The sequence below is a fragment of the Gorilla gorilla genome, chromosome 3, assembly GCF_029281585.2.
Source record: "Gorilla gorilla gorilla isolate KB3781 chromosome 3, NHGRI_mGorGor1-v2.1_pri, whole genome shotgun sequence".
NCBI classification, from domain to species: domain Eukaryota; kingdom Metazoa; phylum Chordata; class Mammalia; order Primates; family Hominidae; genus Gorilla; species Gorilla gorilla.
The window spans coordinates 33,703,393-33,723,767 of NC_073227.2; the positions used below are offsets into that span (position 1 = coordinate 33,703,393).

The window sequence follows — 20,375 nt, forward strand, 5'->3', positions numbered from 1 at the left end:
GGGTGACAGAGCAAGACTCCATCTCAAGAGAAGAGAAGAGAAGAAAAGAAAAGAAAAGAAAAGAAAGAAAAGAGAGGAGAGGAGAGGAAAAGAAAAGAAAACAAAACAAAAAAAAACATTCCTGCATCCCTACCTATCTGAAAATGGTCAGCTGGCCCTGATGGAGCCAGAAGGCCCTGCTGCAGCTAGAGCCATGTCATTTAAGGAGTCTGGCAGCTCTGGGGAGATGTCCAGCAGACTCATGTGATATTTGTCGAGAGCTTTATCCTCTAGACTACTGTTTCTCAAACTTTAAAAAATTATCATTCCCCTGAGGACCCTTATTGTTTTTCCTGAATACCCACCCCCCTTATGAAATTTCAACACCACAGATGATATACCATCAATCTGTTTATGGACCGTATGCATATCTGTGCTTTCTATATAAAAAGAATAAAAGGTTTTTTGCCCCCTTGGAGAGATGTCATCCTCTTTGAGGGGTTGCATACTCCCAATATTCTTCTTGATGACTTAAAGAGTGTGATACCCTACCTTGTTTTAACCTGAGTGACTCTCTCCTAGCAGAGAGAGAGAGCCGGACAGACTCCATTTTAGTTTCTTTGCTTGCAGCCCCCTTTCACCTCCCTCCCTTAAGGCATAACTAGTGTAAACTGACTCAAAGCACGTCCAGGAATGCACCTACTGATAAGATATTGAGGCAAACTGCACCAGCAGCTCCTGGGGATGCGCGCGGTGGATGGCACCCAAAACCCCTGCATTTATCTCTTTGTGATAGTTTAAGCCCCTGCACCTGGAACTGTTTATTTTTTTGGAACTGCATTTGTAACCAATTAATTTTTTAACTTTTTGCCAGTTCTGCTTCTGTAAAAATTGCTTCAGCTAAAATCCCCACTCCCCTATTTAGACCACAGTATAGAAACAAAACTAGTCCCTTCCTCGGGGCCGAGAATTTTGAGCGTTAGCTGCCTCTCGGTCGCTGGCTAATAAAGGACTCTCTAATCTGTCTCAAAGTGTGGTATTTCTGTGTAACTCGCTTGGTCACAACAAGAGGAGGGCAGGAAAGGTATACTGATTTGACCCTCAGATGAAACAACATTGAGAGGGATGGGGGACATAACAGATGATCAAATGCAGATTCAAAACTTTTTGGGGCTGGTTGCGGTGGCTCACACCTATAATTCCAGCACTCTGGGAGGCCGAGGCAGGTGAATCACCTGAGGTCAAGAGTTTGAGACCAGCCTGACCAACATGGCGAAAACCGGTCTCTACTAAAAATTCAAAAAATTAGCTGGGCATGGTGGCAGGCTCCTGTAATCCCAGCTACTTGGGAAGCTGAGGCAGGAGAATCGCTTGAACCCAGGAGATGGAGGATCTGGGTAGCCAAGATCATGCCATTGCACTCCAGCCTGGGCAACAGAGCGAGACTCTGTCTCAATTAAAAAACAAAAACAATAACAAAACAAAACAAAACAAAACAAAAACTCTTTGGGATCATTAGATTCTATTTTAACCAATCAATTTTAAATGTAAACTCTTTCTTTTTCTTTTTTTTTTTTGAGACAAGGTCTCGCTCTGCTGCCCAGGCTGGAGTGCAGTGGTGCAATCTTGGCTCACTGCAACCTCTGCCTCCCAGGTTCAAGTGATTCTCCTGCCTCAGCCTCCTGCATGGCTGGGATTACAGGCACAGCCACCACACCCAGCTAATTTTTGTATTTTTAGTAGAGATGGGGTTTTGCCATGTTGGCCAGGCTGGTCTCAAACTCCTGGCCTCAAGTGATCTGCCTGCCTCGGCCTCCCAAAGTGCTGGGATTACAGGCGTGAGCCACTGCACCTAGCCTTAAATGTAAACTCTTGTACCCAAGTTCAAAAATTCAACTGCATGGGTAGGCTGGGGAAACCAGCTCGATTGCCTGCATTAATTGAACAAAAGTTTTTCTTTCTTGGGAAGTGGTAGATTCCTCATATTGCCTGGTGGATGGGCTGCCTATGGAGAAACCTGTTGTGCCTTGGGACTGGCATTTAAAAGGAGATCCTCTAGAAATCTGACCATAAGAAAGATCTCTCCAGAAACGGAATGGGGAGACTAACAGGAGACATAATAGCTGTGTCCAGGTGTTCCAAGTACTGAGGTTTGGAGCAGGAAGGTGACTTCTTTGGCATAATTCGTGAGGCATGCTATGGGTCAAATTGTGTACCCCAACAAGATGTCGAAGTCCTGGGCTAGGCGCAGTGGCTCATGCCTGTAATCCCAGCACTTTGGGAGCCTGAGGCAGGTGGATCACTTGAGGTCGGACCAGCCTGACCAACATGGTGAAGCACCGTCTCTACCAAAAATACAAAAAATTAGCCGGGTGTGGTGGCACATGCCTGTGGTCCCAGCTACTCAGGAGACCGAGGTGGAGGATTGCTTGAGCCCAGAAGTCGGAGGTTGCAGTGAATCAAGATCATGCCACTGCACTCCAGCCTGGGTAACAGAATGAAACCCTGTCTCAAGAAAAAAAAAAAGAAAGATATTGAAGTCCTAACTCCCCACTGCCTGTAAATGTGATCTAATTTGAAATAGGGTCTTGCCGATGATTAAGATGAGGTCACTAAAGGTGATCCTAATCTAATATGACTAGTGCCCTCATAAAGGGGGGAAATTCAGATACTGAGACAGATAAGACAGTCAAGATAGAGGGAAGATGCTACGAAGCCACAGGGAAAAGGAATGTCATCTACAAAGAGTGTCTGAGGTTACCAGAAACTGGGAGAAAGGCCTGGAACAGATTCTCCTTCACAGTCCTCAGAAGGAACCAACCCTGCTAACACCTTGATTTTGAACTTTTAGCCTCCAGAACTGAGACGATGCATTTCTGTTGTTTAAGCCACCCAGTTGGTTGTCCTTTGTCACAGCAGTCCTAGCAAACGAATATAGGATCTAAGCAGTGTCAAAAGGTGAAGGTTTCAAGGAAGCAGCTTTTAATTTAATAAAGGCTAGGAGTGGGGTGGGCACAGGAGGACAGGGGAGGAATCCACAGCAGCTGGCTGCTTACAGTGTGCTCATGCTTTCATCCTCAGCAAGGGCCCCGCAGACGAGGATACTGACACCTCCATTTCACTCATTAGGAAAGGAAGTCTCAGAGAGAAAGCAGCTTGCTCAAGGTCACACCACTAGTAAATGTCAGAGTCAGCCTTCCAATCGATACTGGTCCCAGTCCAAAGGAATGATTACTCACCCTTCTCAATGAAATTGGACAAGGTCCCAGTCATCTCACTATCTTGTGGATTCTGCTTTGCTCCAGCAGGAGCACCCTGACCTGCAGTTGTGCTAAGCGCTTAAGACTGTGGGGTGGACTGGGCACAGTAGCTCACACTTATAATCCCAGCACTTTGGGGGGCTAAGGTGGCCGGATCACTTGAGGTCAGGAGTTTGAGACCAGCCTGTTCACCAACACGGTGAAACCCTGTCTGTACTAAAAATACAAAAATTAGCCGGGTGTGGTGGCGCACCTCTTGAAACTCCAGCTACTTACTTGGGAGGCTGAGGTGGGAGGATCGCTTGAACCCAGGAGGCAGAGGTTGCAGTGAACTGAGATTGCACCACTGTACTTCAGCGTGGGTGACAGAGTGAGGCTCTGTCTCAAAAGAAAAAAAAAAAAAGACTATGGGGTGGACCAGGCACGGTGGCTGATACCTGTAATCCTAGCACTTTGGGAGGCCAAGGCAGGCAGATTGCTTGAGCCCAGGAGATTGAGACCAGCTTGGGCAACATAGTGAGACCTCAAAAAAAAAAAAAAAAAAACAACAACAACAAAAATGAGGTGGGAGGATGGCTTGAGCCCAGGAGGTCGAGGCTGCAGTGAGCCGTGATTGCACCACTGCACCCCAGCCTGGGTGACAGAATGAGACCCTGCCTCAAAATAATAAGAATAATAAAAAAGACTGTGCAGCATGGTAGTTTAGATTATGGCTTGGGATCCCGACTGCCTGAGTTTGAAGCTTGCTCTGCTTCTCACACACTTTCTGCCTTTGAACAAAGTGGCTTAACCTCTCTGTGCCTCCGTCTCCTTCACCCTAAAATGAGGATTATGAGGACAGCATTCACCCCATGGAGTTCTCCTGTGCATTAAATACATTCTCTCAGGTAAAGTATTTACAAGAGCACTAGCTGTTACTATTATTTCTTTTGAGGGCATCTCACACATTTCAGTTGGCTCCTGACTTGAGCTCAGCTCACAGGACTGTATTTCCCACATTTAACAATAATGCAGACAAACTGGAGGCCTGGAGAAAAATGCAAAAAATCTTATTAGAAGGAAAGGGCACTTGAAGAGTCAGGATTCACATAAAAAGAAATAGCTCTTGTTTATTTTCTCCCTGGGGAAGGTTTTGTCTTGGGCTTTCAGGAGGCACCTATGGTAATTTACAGCCCTAGTTGCTGGTAAATCCTTAAAGGACTATTGTCTTCGGTCAGCTGGTTTCCAGAAGATACAAATAAAGAAAACATCCCCCAGGATGGTAGAGCCCTGTGTGCCTTTTATTTGCATTGCTTCTTTGGCTCTGTGGCAGGCAGGCCTGAGTCAGTAGGCAATATTTAATTTGATATAAGCACCCGGAAGGACCTTAACATTTACAGAGAGAATTATTCCAAATGGTCTTAGCAGGAGGAACACTGAAACAGTGATGACTGAAACTTTTTTTTTCCCCCCCCAGAGGCTCAGGAAGCAGCAGCTGTAATTCTGAAGCTCACCCTTGGCCATGGTGTTTTTTTTGTTTGTTTGTTTATTTGTTTGTTTTGAGTCTCTCACTTTGTCACCCAGGCTGGAGGGCAGTGGCACGATCTCGGCTACTGCAACCTCTGCCTCCTGGGTTCAAGCGATTCTCGTGCCTCAGCCTCCGAGTAGCTGGGATTATAGGTGCCTGCCACCACACCCAGCTAACTTTTTGTATTTTCAGTAGAGTTGGCCATGGGCTGTTGGCCAGAGGGCTGGTCTGGAATTCCTGACCTCAAATGATCCGCCCGCCTCGGCCTCCCAAAGTGCTGGGATTACAGGTGTGAGCCACCACGCCTGGCAGGCCATGGTGTTTTCTCTCACTTTCAATGGGCCTGGGAATCTGCTCCCCAACCCTCATCTGGCCATCCCTCTCTCCTCCTCAGCTCCAGCCCAAACAGCCTTCTCTGAGCTCCTTCAACACACAGTGTCCACATTACCCGGCGAACACTCAGCCTTGTGTGATAGTGGAGTCAGGAAGACCTGGGTTTCACTAAGGATGAGCTACAGAACCTGTGCCCCAGTTTTGTCATCTAAAAAAGAGAACAGTGCCCGGCGTGATGGCTCACACCTGTAATCCCAGCACTTTGGGAGGCCAAGGAGGGCAGATCACTTGAGGCTAGGAGTTGGAGACCAGCCTGGCCAACATGGTGAAATCCCATCTCTACTAAAAATTAAAAAAATTAGACGAGTGTGATGGCAGGCGCCTGTAATCCCAGCTACTCAATGAGCTGCATGCCAGCCTGGGCAACAGAGCGACACTTCGTCTGAAATAAATACATAAATAAGAGAACAGTAAGATCAGATGGTTTTGCCCTATCAACTTGCCCCTCCTCTTTAAGGGAGGATGACTTTGGAAAGGGACCCGGGAGGCCTATGGTCAGAAGACTGCCCTATGGCCAGAAGACTGCCCTGGAGGTGTGGGGTATGCCAGGAGCCCTTCCTGCCTGCTGGCAGCCTGCTGAGTGCAATGTGTTTTGGAGACCAATGCAGGTAGTGAAATAAGCACTGGTGGGAAAATGGAAAGATCCGGTCATCTACTGTGTCATTTTGGGCTACTGGCATACTCAACTATAAAATGGGTGAGTTGGACAAGGTTGATTTTTTTTTGTTTTTTTTTTGGCAATAGAACTGTAAACTCGAAATAAAATCCTAAACCCTCACCAACTGAACAGACACCCTCTTAGCCAATAGGACCCTAGAAAAAAATTGTTTTTTCTTTTTCCTTTCCTTTTTTTTTTTTTTTTTGAGATGGAGTCTCACTCTGTCACCCAGGCTGGAGTGCAGTGGAGCCCTCTTGGCTCACTGCAATCTCCACCTCTCGGGTTCAAGTGATTCTCCTGCCTCAGCCTCCCAGGTAGCTGGGACTACAGGTGCGTGCCACCATGCCTGGCTAATTTTTTGTATTTTTAGTAGAAATGGGGTTTCACCATGTTAGCCAGGAGGGTCTCGATCTCCTGACCTCATGATCCACCTGCCTCAGCCTCCCAAAGTGCAGGGATTACAGGTGTGAGCCACCGTGCCCGGCCAGAAAAATCTTAAAAACCCAGCCAGGTGCAGTGGCTCATGCCTATAATTCCAGCACTTTGGGAGGCCAAGGTGGGCAGATCACCTGAGGTCAGGAGTTCTAGGCCAGCCTGGCCAACACGATGAAACCCTGTCTCTACTAAAAATACAAGTTTGGGCATGATGGTACACACCCTATAGTCCCAGCTACTCGGGAGGCTGAGGCGGGAGGATTGCTTGAACCCAGGAGGTGGAGGTTGCAGTGAACTGAGATCACACCACTTGCACTCCAGCCTGGGCGAAAGAGCAAGACTCTGTTTCAAAAAAAAAAAAAAAAAAATTAAAAAATCTTAAAAACTTAATTCCCAGTCATGACAGGAAGGCAGGTCAAAGAAACCTTTGTTACATTCCCCTCCCTTTTGGAGTGTAGGCACTTAATCAACATTATGTTAAAATAGAGATCATATGATTAACAAAACAGACTATGATGACAAAATACCAAATTATAAACAGGACCTAAGGCCATGCCAGACAAGAGTGAAGTCATACACTCTTACCATGCCTACAGGTCATTCTGACACAGTGTATTAGGCAAGAGACTTCTTTATCTTAACTTAAAGCATTCCTTTCTACAGGCTCCATATTTTTAGACAAAGCTTCAACCAATCGCACATTAAAGAATTTCTAGGCCAGGTGTGGTGGTTCATGTCTATAATCCCAGCACTTTGGGAGGCCAAGGCAGGAGGATCATTTAATCTCAGGAGTTTGAGACCAGCCTGGGCAACAATGACACCTTGCCTCTATTAAAAAAACAAACAAACAAACAAACAACAAAAAAAAACTCCTATAACCTGTAAGCCCCAAGATATTCTGACTTTTTGGGCCAAGCAGTGTATAACCCCCATGTTTTTTTTTTTCTTTTCTCTTTTATTTTTTGAGATAGGGTCTTGCTCTGTTGCCCAGGCTGGAGTGCAGTGGTGTGATCATGGCTCACTGCAGTCTCTACCTTCTGGGCTCAAGCAATCCTCCTGCCTCAGCCTCTTCAGCAGCTGGAACTATAGATGCATGTCACCACACCTGACTATTTTTAAATTTTTTGTAGAGGCAGGTCTTACTACGTTGCCCAGGCTGGTCTCAAACTCCTGGGATCGAGTCATCCTGCTGCCTCGGCCTCCCAAAGTGTTGGGATTACAGGCGTGAGCCACTGTACCCGACCTAATTTCTATGTATTGATTTTTTATGACTTTTTCTATAACTTAAACTTCCCTAAAATGTGTAAAACAGAATTGTGTCCTAACCGCCTCGGGACCCCTCATTCGAGGCTTCTTGGGTTTGTGTTTTCCCAGGCTTTGGTCACTCCTATTGGCTCAGAACAAACCTTTTTAAAATATTTTACAGAAGGCCGGGCGCGGTGGCTCACGCCTGTAATCCCAGCATTTTGGGAGGCCGAGGCGGGCAGATCACGAGGTCAGGAGATGGAGACCATCCTGGCTAACACAGTGAAACCCCCTCGCTACTAAAAATACAAAAAATTAGCCGGGTGTGGTGGCGGGTGCCTGTAGTCCCAGCTACTCGGAGGCTGAGGCAGGAGAATGGCCTGAACCCGGGAGGCGGAGCTTGCAGTGAGCCGAGATCGCGCCACTGCACTCCAGCCTGGGAGACAGATCGAGACTCCGTCTTAAAAAAAAAAAAAAAAATATATATATATATATATGTGTATATATATATATATACACATATATATGTGTATATATATATATACATATATATATGTGTATATATATATATACACATATATATGTGTATATATATATATATACACATATATATATATATATTTTACAGAGTTTGGTTTTTCCATTAACAGAACTCTTTCTTCAAACAAAATCTCTCACACAAGCCCAGAATGGAAAATCTTGCACACAAGCTCAGATAGTAGCAGAGTTTCATTTCTAGACTTGGGGGAGGGGAATCTGGAACCGCCCTTCCCACTCCCCATGCTTTCCAGGAATCTAGGAAATCCACAGAGCACAGCTGAAAAACAACTGAAATCTGGCCGGGCACGATGGCTCACGCCTGTAATCTCAGCACTTAGGGAGGCCGAGGTGGGAGGTTCACCTGAAGTCAGGAGTTGGAGACCAAACTGGCCAACATGGCGAAACCCTGTCTCTACTAAAAATACAAAAATTAGCTGTGTGTGGTGGTGCATGCCTGTAATTCCAGCTACTCCGGAGGCTGAGGCTGGAGAATCGCTTGAACCCCAGAGGCGGAGGTTGCAGTGAGCTGAGATTGCTCTACTGCACTCCAGCCTGGGTGACAGAGCAAGACTCTGTCTCAATAAATAAATGGATAAACAAAATATATTTATTGAATGTATTTATTGAGATTATTATCTCAATAAATAAATAAATAAGTCTGATGGCTGCTTAGTTTCCTTCCAGGTGGAAAAGTTGTGTCTCTTATCTCAAGGGCTTTAGCAAAGACCCCCATCTTTGTGCTTATCTATCTTCCACTAGTACCAGAAATTTTACCACTAGTAGATTATCTTTCTGTGTTGCCTTTCCTTCATCCTGCTGTAAGCACGGTCACTAGGAAAGGCAGTCTTAAGCACTAACACTTCAGGGTGAATTCGTACATTTCATGGCCCTGTTTTGGGCCCCAGGATATTCATCCACAGCACCCACTCTGCGCCAGTGCCCTGCTAGACCTGTGGATACTATGGTTAATGAAGGTCTCATGTCCCCCATCAAATGACAGTTGAGAAAGGGATCGCCAAGCAGAAACTCTCAGTGATGTGTCTGTGTCCCCAGGCTTACAGGTATGATTAGAAAGAGGTCAGCTCAGGGACTCCGGAATGGGGAGGATTTCTTGATAATGGATGGCTTCCGGGAAGAAAAGACTCTTGAGTCTTAATGTGTCAGTAGGAATTAGCCAGATAAAGAAGGGGAGGCAGAAAGTAGTTCCAGGCCGAGGGACCATCTTATGTAAAGACTGAGAGATCAAAGGGCCCTAAAAATCCAGAGTCCTTGAACTGGGTCCAGGGGCAACATTTCTGAATTGAAAGCATAACCTCTTTTGCTGGGGGTGGGAGAAGGATGAGGATGGAGATGATAAAGGAGACTTTGTTATTATTTTTCTTGGTGAGTCTATCACATTTTTAAAAAAGCAGTGCATGCGTGTATATATACGTTTGTCTCTTCCAAACCCTTTAATAATCCCACGAGCCTCCCCATTTGACAGATAAGGAACACTGAGGACCTGTGAGTAAGCTGGTCAGGGTCTCAGGCAGATATATGTAACTCCAGAACCTGTTTGCACTGTAGCATTCTGATTTATTTCTGCTGTCTCATGAGGAAACAGGGAAAATAAGAGCAAGGAGAAAAGAAAGAGAGGAGAGAAGAAGGGAGGGGAAGGGAGGGGAGGAAAGGGAAGGAGAGGGGAGGAGAGGAGAGAGGAGACGGTGTCCAAAAGAGAAGAGGTTGCATGTAGGTTTGGAGGAAGGCTAAGGGGATATGGAATTTTACCCTGCTAGGATCCAACTGGGCTCTGCCCTGTCCTCCCTTGAGCCCTGGCCCCAGCTCCAGGAGTAGATCCCTGCAATCTTCCCTCAGCACACTGCATAGCCCTGCCACCATCTGCACCCGGAGACTGGCTCTGGTTTGCTTTCCCAGATTTTGTTGGCACTCAACAAATACCATTGCTGAGATGGAGCAGTCATGGTGGCACGGGGCTTTGGTGGAGGCCATGGTCATAACTCCAAGGGCATGATCTTAGATACTGGAGCAGCACTTTTTGGCACCATGCTCATTGGACAGTGCACCAGCTAAATGGGTGGGTCTGGAGACCAAGTTCTCTTATCTATTTCACGAGGACCCCCCCTTTAGACAGCTCCTCTCTGCATGTCTGTCTTCTCACCCATAAAAGCAAAGGCTCTGTGATCCTAAAGCAAATCCAAGGTCTGGCTTACTGATTCCATCAATCATCCCAAACTAATTAGGAGGTGGTTTCAGAGTGGATTTCATGGTGCCCGGGTCCTGCTGCAGATTTATTTGTGTGCAAGGAGAATCAGATGCTCAGACAGGGTGGGCTTAGGCTAATTAATTTCCAGGGGCAATGGGGCTACATATTTAGACTTCGATATTTTCCTTGTGGGCGTGGGACTCAACTGGTGAGTTCAGCGATAATGTGCTGTGATGTGTTCTCTTTGGGCTTCCACTTCCCTGATGGAATAGAGGGCCTCCCTTGGCATAGTCAACCAAACTGCACCCAAAACTGCCATTCGGGTCTCTTCCTTTGGGTCTTTTACAGTCACTTATGTCTACTGCCCCTTTGTTTAACTTCAGATCAGGCAAGTCCTGCAATACACCTGCCACGTAGGTAAGGGTAGGAATGCAGGTGACTGAGCCCAAGTGTTTGAACCTTCATCTATCTTTCACAGATATAAGTCAGAAGACCCAGAAGTGGGGGCCACACCATGTTATCCGCTGCAAATTAATTAACAACTTAATAGCTTATTTGATTATTTATTGTGGGAAGGGTGTAGTGATTAACATAGGCATGGGAGGCAGGTTTCCTGGGTTGAAATCTTGATTTTGCCATCTCCCTTGCTGTGTGATCTGGAGTCAGGCCCTTAACCTCAGTTGTCTTAATCTGAAGAATGGAATCATAAAATCCTCTCACATTTTAAGGAGATTGAGTTAACTCATACAAAGCACTCAGAACAGTTCTCAATAAAACGCATTAGCATTAGCCATCATTATTATCTGCACTGAAGGGGACTATTGGCCAATTATAAAGTTTAAGCCAATGCAGGTCCTGTCCTCCAAGCTCATGGTCTAGTCACAGGAAATAGTTACAAAGGACTCTTTCTCCTTCCAGGGTCCCTTGTAAATCAGCTGCCCCATGAAGATGGAACATGAAATTCTGTGGGGATGCTAGACCTCCCACCTTCCTACAGAGGGAGCTCTTTTCAGGGTAACTGTTTTGAAAATTTTTTTAAAATTTATTTTAGCCTGCTACAGTGGCTCATGCCTGTAATCTCAGCACTTTGGGAGGCCAAGGCAGGAGGATCACTTGAGCTGAGGAGTTGGGGGACCAGCCTGGACAATATAGCAAGACCCCATGTTTTAAAAAGATTATTTTAAAAATTGAGGTATCACCCAGATAAAGTGCATACAGATGTTTATACCCATGGAATCACCACCATGATCAAAATGTAGAATAATATTACCATCACTCTGTAAGGTTCCTGCTGCCTCATCCTGGGAAGGAGCCCCCAGCACCACCCCAGGTAATCTCCTTTCTGCCTACTAACCCCCATATGTGAGTTTCATACAAATGTAATCATAGCAGTGTTGTACTGATACATGTCTGACAACCAGCTCTCAAAACAAAAAGAAGAAGCAGCAGCAGAAGAAGAACAGGAAGAAGGAAAAGAAGAAGAAGAAAAGGAGGAAGAAGAAGAAGGAGAAGAAGAAGAAGGAAGAAGAGGAGGAGGAGGAAGAGGAGGAGAAGGAAGAGGAGGAGGAGGAGGAAGAGGAGGAGGAGGAGCCCTGATCTGTACCTTTGTCAATTTTTCTTTTTTTTTTTTTTGAGACGGAGTCTTGCTTTGTCACCCAGGCTGGAGTGCAGCGGCGCGATCTCGGCTCACTGCAAGCTCTGCTTCCCGGGTTCACGGCATTCTCCTGCCTCAGCCTCCTGAGTAGCTGGGACCACAGGCGCCCGCCACCACACCCAACTAATTTTTTGTATTTTAAGTAGAGACAGGGTTTCACCGTGTTAGCCAGGATGGTCTCGATCTCCTGACCTCATGATCCCCCCGCCTCGGCGTCCCAAAGTGCTGGGATTACAGGCGTGAGCCACAGCGCCCGGCCCTCCTTTGTCAATTTTTCTAGCAATTGCCACTGCTGATTCGAAGCAATCAAGCTGTGATTATTGAACATGGTATTGGAAATATATGTACAGTACAACACAATTATATATATTTTTCCACCAAATATATACAATAGATGCAAATAATCTCAATTGCATAGACAAGAGTAAAAATGTGGTAAAATAATTAGGAAGTGAAGAGTTTTGAGTTTACTACCTTTGTATGCAATTTATTTAGTTGTAAGTTTATAATTTAAGTTTAAATAAAGCATGTATTTAATGATTGGATTGCAAAATTCCTAAAAATATATGTAATAATTTGTTCTCATGAGCTAGTATGAGCTGTCTTTATCACACGACTGAATCATGCACACTGTGTATTATTCTCTTGTGTGGGCCTATTTCACTCAACACTCTGTGTGATTCATTCCTGTCATTCTTTTTTTGAGTCAGAATCTTGCTCGGTTGCCCAGGCTGGAATGCAGTAGCATAATCGAGGCTCGCTACACCCTCAGCTTCCTGGGCTCAGGTGAACCTCCCACCTCAGCCTCCCAACTAGCAGGGACCGCAGTTGCCTGCCATCATGTTGGGCTAATTTTTATATTTTTGTAGAGATGGGGTTTCACCATGTTGCCCAGGCTGGTCTCGAACTCCTGGCCTTAATCAATCCTCTGGCCTCAGCCTCCCAAGGTGCTGAAATTACAGGCATGAGCCACTGCCTGGCCCATTCCTGTCATTCTGTGTAACAGTCATTTGTTCTTTTGTTGTTGTTGTTGTTGTGTGGTGTTCTATTGTATGGACAGACCACAATATTCATTCTCCTGTTGATGGCCATTGGGCTGCTTCCTGGTTTTGGCTACTAATTACTTTCAATTTTAAAGCTGCTTATAATCATTCATGTATACATATTTTTGTAGATACATGTGTTTATTTCTCTTGAATTTATACCTAGGAGTGGATTTGCCAGGTGTTGGACAGGCATTTGTTTGTTTTCAGTAGATAATGCCAAATGGTTTTACCAATCACCCACTGGACCCTTGCCATCTGCAGTGCTTGACTGTTCCCTGGTTCCACTTCCTTGCTCCTACTTGAGACCGTCAGGCTCTAAATTTTTAGCCATTCTGGTGAATGTGTAGTGATCATCTCAGAACAATTTTAATTTGCATTTCCCTGAAAAGTTGAGTTGTCATTAGGTTTGGACTCAAGTGATCCGCCCCTCTCGGCCTCTCAAAGTGCTTGGATTATAGGCATGAGCCACCACGTCCAGCCCATATTTTCAATCATAAAAACCGTGAATACTAATTAAAGAAAATTTTGGAAACACAAGAAAGTACAGAAAAGAAGAAAAAAATTCCCCATGATCTCATCTCCCAATGTCAATTATTATTAATAATGTCCACACACACATTTTTTCCCACTTTATATTATAATAAACCATTCGTAACTCTTTAACATCATGTTTTTTAATGGTTGCATTCCATTTTGTGGATATATCAAAATGTGTTTAACAACAAAATAGTGTTATCTGCTTTCCACTTAATATTTTCCATGGTTTGTGGACATTTAAGATTCATAAATCTTGCACAGATTTTTGTGCCACAGGAAGGAGATGCCAGAGCTTGCCTACTTATCACTTGTTGAGCACTGAATCTCTGACCACTGACAGGACTGTCTGGCTCACAGTTGTTTATGGGCAAAGAAGTGATTCTGAAAGTAAACAGGGAAAGAAACAAAAGTCCCTGATTAGGCCAGGAGCGGTGGCTCACGCCTATAATCCCAGCACTTTGGGTGGCCGAGGCAAGTGGATCACTTGAGGCCAGGGGTTCAAGACCAGCCTGGCCAACATGGCGAAACCCCATCTCTACTAAAAATACAAAAAATTAGCCGGGCATGGTGGCACACACCTGTACTCCCAGCTACTCGGGAGGCTGAAGCAGGGAGGCAGAGGTTGCAGAGAGCCACGATTGCACCACTGCACTCCAGCCTGGGCAACAAAACAAGATTCCGTCTCAAAAAAAAAAAAAAAGAATTAGCTGGGAATGGTGGCCTGAGCCTGTAATCCCAGCTACTCAAGAGGCTGTGGCAGGAGAATTGCTTAAACCCAGGAGGTGGAGATTGCAGTGAACAGAGGTACTGCCTCACTGCACTCCAGCCTGGCGACAGTGTGAGATTCTGTCTCAAAAAAGAAAACAAAAAAAAAAGTCCCTAATAAGACTTAAAATCTCTAAAACATATTATAAGTTTAATTCCTTATTTTTATCATTCACTCAGTTATCACTCATTCATTTTATACTATTTACAGCTAGACATATCTGGGCTTTTGACTCAGCTCTGTCACTTACCAGCTGAGGGACTTTATGCCAGTGACTTGTTTCTCTTGGCCTGTTTTACCACCTGTAAAACGGGTAATAATGCCTGTCCGGGTTGTTAAGAGATTAAACTTAAGTGCATGAAGCACCTTTCCCATCTGACCTTTGAATCTCCTCTCTTCTGTTGGTTGAGCAACATGGCAGGCTTGACTGAATTATCCACACAGTGGCCTGTAATTTGGCTTTGTTGATGAGTGGATGAAGACACAGAGAATGCAACTGCTGGAAAACAGAGTGGCTTACGAGCTCAGAACTAGAGCCAGAAGAAGAACACGGGCCTTTGTTCCTTCCAGTGGTCTAACATGTCTCGTATAGGTCTTCTGCCCAGTGGAGTTCAGAAGGCCATGCAAGCACGTCTCACTCTTCACCATGTTTTTGTGTGGGAGTGGTCAAACATCATTTCCATTTCAGAGCTGCACTTAGAAAAATGACCATTAAGACTCTTACCTTTTTCCCCTGTAACTTCAGCAATGCTTCTTAAAGAGTTTTCATTTTTGTCTAGTTGCTACTTTCTCATTCCTCCCAGTGCTTTTCTCTGGGTCTAAGAATGAAGGAAGAAGCCCTTTTGAGGTCTCCAGCACTAACCATGTCACTTCAGTGACTTCCATGGGCCATTAGGCAGCCAGTCAGCAGCATTTATGTCCTTGCTATCAGCAGGATATGGAATATGGGGGAGGAGAAGTCATTTCTCTCCTGCTGATTCAACATTCATTAACGTGTTTGCAACAGAGGGGGCATTGTTAACTGCAGCTCCCATCTGAACTACAGACTTCCTAGAAAGATTAATGCTCTCTTCAATATGAAACAACAACAACAACAAAATGGTTACAACCAGTCCTTTCAGAAAAGCAGGCAAAGATTTGCTGTTTTACTCCTCCCAGACCCCCTGCTTCTCCTATTTCGACCACATTTGAAAAAAGGATTTCTCTGTTTCTACCATGAATAATACTCTATTGTCCAGCACATTGCAGCGACTTAATTTCCTTTGTGCATGGACCTTTTTGACAACCAGTAGGCACTGGAGAAACTAATACCATCCAGGGTCCATCATCTTCTTCCTCTTTTTTTCCTTTTTCGAGATGAAGTTTTGCTCTTTCACCCAGGCTGGAGTGAAGTGGTGCAATCTCAGCTCACTGCAAACTCTGTCACCCCCACCCGCCCCGGTTCAGCGATTCTCCTGCCTCAGCCTCCTGGGATTACAGGTGCCCACCACAATGCCTATCTAATTTTCATATTTTTAGTAGAGACAGGGTTTCTCCATGTTGGTCAGGCTGGTCTCCAACTCCTGACCTCAGGTGATCCGCCCGCCTCGGCCTCCTATAGTGCTGGGATTACAAGCATGAGCCACTGTGCCAGGTCTCCATCATCTTCTTTACAGTGAAGTCCAAATGGTCTCAACTTCCTCACTTCTTTACTTACCTCTTAATCCCCTGCCATTTAGGGTTGGCCCTTGACACTGCCCTGAGCCTGTTCCTGCCAAGATCACAATGTCAATAAACGCTGTGGTCACTCTTCTGCCCTCCTCTTCCCTGACCTCCCTATGGTGTTACCCAACCTTCAGCCACTTTCTGCCTCTTGAAAAGTTCCATTCCTCAGCTTCCTGGTCTGCAAATATTCCTCTTTCCTCTTGCATTTTTGGCACTTCCTTATCACTCTTCCTGGGCTCTTCTTTTCTCTGCCAACTCTTCAGCTCAGATGTTGCCAAACATTTTCTTTTTGCAGTGGAACCTTTTTTTTTTTTAAACAAATGAGATTTTATGTATATTTGAACCCAATATAAAACACAGAAAACCACAGTTGCTATGGTTGAAATCATGGGTGGCACTTTCCCTCCTCTTATCTCCTCTCCCAGAATCCCCAAGAGCTCCTCTCCAGAATCCTGGGCCTCTGAGAAGCCACAGCCTATGTGATGAGGTTCTATGTGGGTCTTTACGCCTCACTCCACTCATGCATCCTGGATGGCCCCAACCCTCCTGGTGTAACAATGACTATCCTTTTCTCCAAATGTGCTGTGTGTGGAGGGGCAATAAACAAATGCTCTTTTCTTTCTTCAATGCTTCTTTCAAGCATTTGAAAAATGAGAGGAGGCAGATGGAGAGCGAAAAATGTCAGCTTTATTACTGACAAAGCTGCGTAGAGAATGTCTTTACATCATTAGCCTAATGGGTTTGCTATCTTTCCTAGAGTTAACTCTCCCATCAGTCCTGGGCAGAACTGGAATTCCCAGGCATTTATACAGAAGAGATGAGGTTCTCCCAAACTCACCAATCAAAAGTCACTCCTTTTCCCATGGGGAAGAGTGGGCACAGAGACCAGGAACACTAACCTCAGCCAACAACGATGGCTCCACTCCCTGGGGGTGTCTTGTGGTTTGTGAGGCACTGAGGCATTTAGTGTACGGGGAACTGTGATACCAGGCATCCTCAAACACACAGAACAACTCAACACATGAAAGAATTGTCCAGGTGCAGTGGCTCACACCTGTAATCCCAGCACTTTGGGAGGTCGAGGCAGGTGGATCACCTGAGGTCAGGAGTTCAAGAGCAGCCTGACCAACATAGTGAAACCCCATCTCTACAAAAGTATGAAAATTAGCCAGGCAGGATGGCGGGTGTCTGTAATCCCAGCTACTCAGGAGGCTGAGGCAGGAGAATCACTTGAACCGGGGAGGCAGAGGTTTGAGTTGAGATCGCACCATTGCACTGCAGCCTGGACTACAGAGTGAGACTCTGCCCAAAAAAAAAAAAAAAAAAAAATTCTCCTGAATCTTGCATGACCTTTGAACATCTAATCGGACATTCCATACATAGGTGAATGAGGTTATAATTATCTGTATCTAGGCTGGATGCCATGGTTTATGCCTGTAATCCCAGCACCTTGGGAGGATGAGGCAGGGGGATCACCTGAGGTCAGCAGTTCAAGACCAGCCGGGCCAACATGGTGAAACTCCGTCTTTACTAAAAATAAAAATTAGCTGGGTGTGGTGGTGCACGTCTGTAATCCCAGCTACTCAGGAGGCTGAGGTAGGAGAATCACTTGAGCCTGGGAGGCGGAGGTTGCAATGAGCTGAAATCGTGCCACTGCACTCCGGCCTGGGCGACAGATTGAGACTCTGTCCAGAAAATAAATAAATAAGTACATATATATATATAATCTGTTTCTAGAACATTAATCTACTTTTACACACTGAAAGTACTTTTTGCACAGTTTTTTCTCTTTTCTTTTCTCTTTTTTCTTTTTGAGATAGAATGTTACTCTGTCTCCCAGGCTGGAGTGCAGTGGCGCAATCTTAGCTCACACTGCAACCTCTGCCTCTCGAGTTCAAGCGATTCTGGCACCTCAGCCTCCTGAGTAGCTGGGATCACAGGTGCGAGTCACCAGGCCTGGCTAATTTTTGTATTTTTAGTAGAGATGGGGTTTGGCCATGTTGGCCAGGCTGGTCTCAAACTCCTGACTTCACGTGATCCACCTGCCTCGGCCTCCCAGAATGCTGGGATTACAGGCATGAGTGACCGTGCCCTGCCTTTTACAGTTTTTATACGCACTATATACTGAATTTTCTAGAAAAGCAAATACTACACAAATTGAACGCTGATTATACTTTCATAGATTGAGAACTTACCTGAGGGTTGTTCAATAATTTAGAAAATTATGAAATTTTCTGATGACAACGGCTCCTGTAGTATTTTCACCGTTAATGCAATAACACATTCCTTTATTGGTTGGTATCTGTGGCTGTTGCACTTACAGTGAGAACATCTGACTGCTCCTTTGTGGCTTCCGGTAAACTTCCACCCAAATATTGCTCAGATGCATGCAGCTCCCTGCAGGCGCCATGGTTCTCTTTCCCCCTGGCCTTTGCACTTCCTGTGCTTCCTGCACTTATCTGAGGAGTGTCCCTGAGTATGAAGGAAGAGTACCTCCTCTAGGTTTCCAGAGTGTTGCTCACACTGCATCTGAGTCTCTGTCTGTCTGCTGCCTCTGCCACCAGACCTTAAGTTCTGCCAGGGTAAGGACCCATGCACACTGCTGGCTTCTGCATCCCTAGTGCCTGACCCAGGTTCAGGCACATGATAAGCAACCCTTCCCTCGATATATATCTTCGCGTCAAGATAAATAGCATCTATTTGAAAAGCTATAAATCTCTGGTCCATCAGGAACTAATGGTGGAATCTTCCCGTCAAAGTCAATCGCAGGCAAACTAAAGGTGAAACAAAGGTCTCAGCGAAAAGGAAATTTTTCCTCCCAAGATCATCTTAGGAGGCCTTGTCTTTCATTCTTTAGTGTTTCTGCCAGAAAATCAATTGTTAAATTATTCATTGAGTCAGATCAGGTCATTTTGAAAGTAATCTTCAGAGTGAGTGAAGCTTTATCAAAGTTGACACTATTCCTGATATCTGAACAGATTAGTTTTATAATTTAATACTTAATCTGTCCACAAAACACAAGAAAAAAATGCTGCAGTAACCTGGGTATTGAAGGACTCGCCTTCTTGATTGTTTTTATTCTCTTTTTACCTTATCAGGTGAATAAAACTTGAAAGTAATAAAAAGAGACTCATAAAACAATGCTCATTTTGATTTACACTTCTAACCCCTTAATTATCAGCAGCTTAACTGTCTCTCCTGATTTCCATCTGACTTCAGGCTAAGCGACAGTGTGCACTCATTGACTCAGAGACACTGGCAGGGGTCATAGAGGTTATGCGTATCTATAAGTCAGACCAGGTGAGTTCAAAGTCACCAAGGTGAAGCTGCATGCATGGGTTCTGCTCTTGACTCCTTAGTTTGTGGCCTTGGAGAGGCACCCCCTCTCAGAACGTCCTTTTCTTTCTTTCTTTCTTTTAAATTTAACAGAAGCAGGGTCTCCCTATGTTGCCCTGGTCTCAAACTCCTGAGCTGGAGGAATTCTCCGGCCCCAGCCTCCTGAATTGTTGGGATTACAAGTGTGAGCCACTGCTCCCAACCTGAACTTCATTTACTTCAGTGGTAAAATAGGGATGAGAGTGTCTACTTTGCAGGGTTGTTGGGAGAATTGGATGAATGATGGATAAATGGCCCGTGAAACCAAGAAAATGCTCAATTAAGGTCAGCTTCCGCTCCAAAGGGACGCACAATCACTGTGCTTTCCTCTCTTCTACTCCTTACGCATTATCTTTGGCCTTAAACCACACGGGAACATCTCATTTCTTCTTTTAATTCAATCCCTCTGTTACAATTTGGGTCTTCCTCAGAAAGTCTGTAAGGTGGTGACTGCATATTTATTCTGGTAGAATTAGGGAGATTTGAGTGTTTAATAAAAACCATGGATGGCCGGGCATGGTCGCTCATACCTGTAACCCCAGCACTTTGGGAGGCCAAGGTGGGAGGGTCGCTTGCATCCATGAGTTTGAGACCAACCTGGGCAACATAGCGCAGACCCCTGTCTCTACAAAAAAATAAATAATTAACCAGGTGTGGTGGTGTGCCCCTGTAGTCTCAACTACTCGAGAGGCTGAGGTGGGAGGATTGCTTGTGCCGGGGAGGATGAGGCTGCAGTGAGCTGTGATGGCACCACTGCACTCCAGCCTAGGTGACAGAGGAGACCCTGTCTCAAGAAAAAAAAAAAAGAATACTTTAAAAATTAGAAAAGAAAACATAGGTATGGCTCAAAGAGTGAGATTTTCTTCGCTAACACTTCCAGTGACTGGAATTTTGGAAAAAATTCAGCTTCTTTTACAAAGAAGCTGAAAAAATTCAGCTGTCTTTTACAAAGACCCCAGTTCTATTTACAAAGAGAACCTGACTCCACCATTCATCAAGCTGCAAAGCACTTAGCATTTTTGGTTGGCTAGGATTCACTTATATATTACCTTGTACCACAGGCCAGGATGACA

The 20,375-nt window shown here is 45.1% G+C and overlaps 1 long non-coding RNA gene across 1 annotated transcript in view; it reads right to left on the minus strand.

The window, feature by feature from the left end:
• Positions 1 to 10,767: 10,767 nt before the first annotated feature.
• The window catches only part of LOC115934333 (uncharacterized), a 38,259-nt gene continuing 28,651 nt past the window's right edge, over positions 10,768 to 20,375 (minus strand). Inside the window, exons 3-4 of the long non-coding RNA XR_004070159.2 lie at positions 14,948 to 15,041; positions 10,768 to 10,910 (exon numbers count right to left, since the gene is read on the minus strand). This is a non-coding gene — a long non-coding RNA (uncharacterized lncRNA). The remainder of the gene's footprint in view (positions 10,911 to 14,947; positions 15,042 to 20,375) is intronic.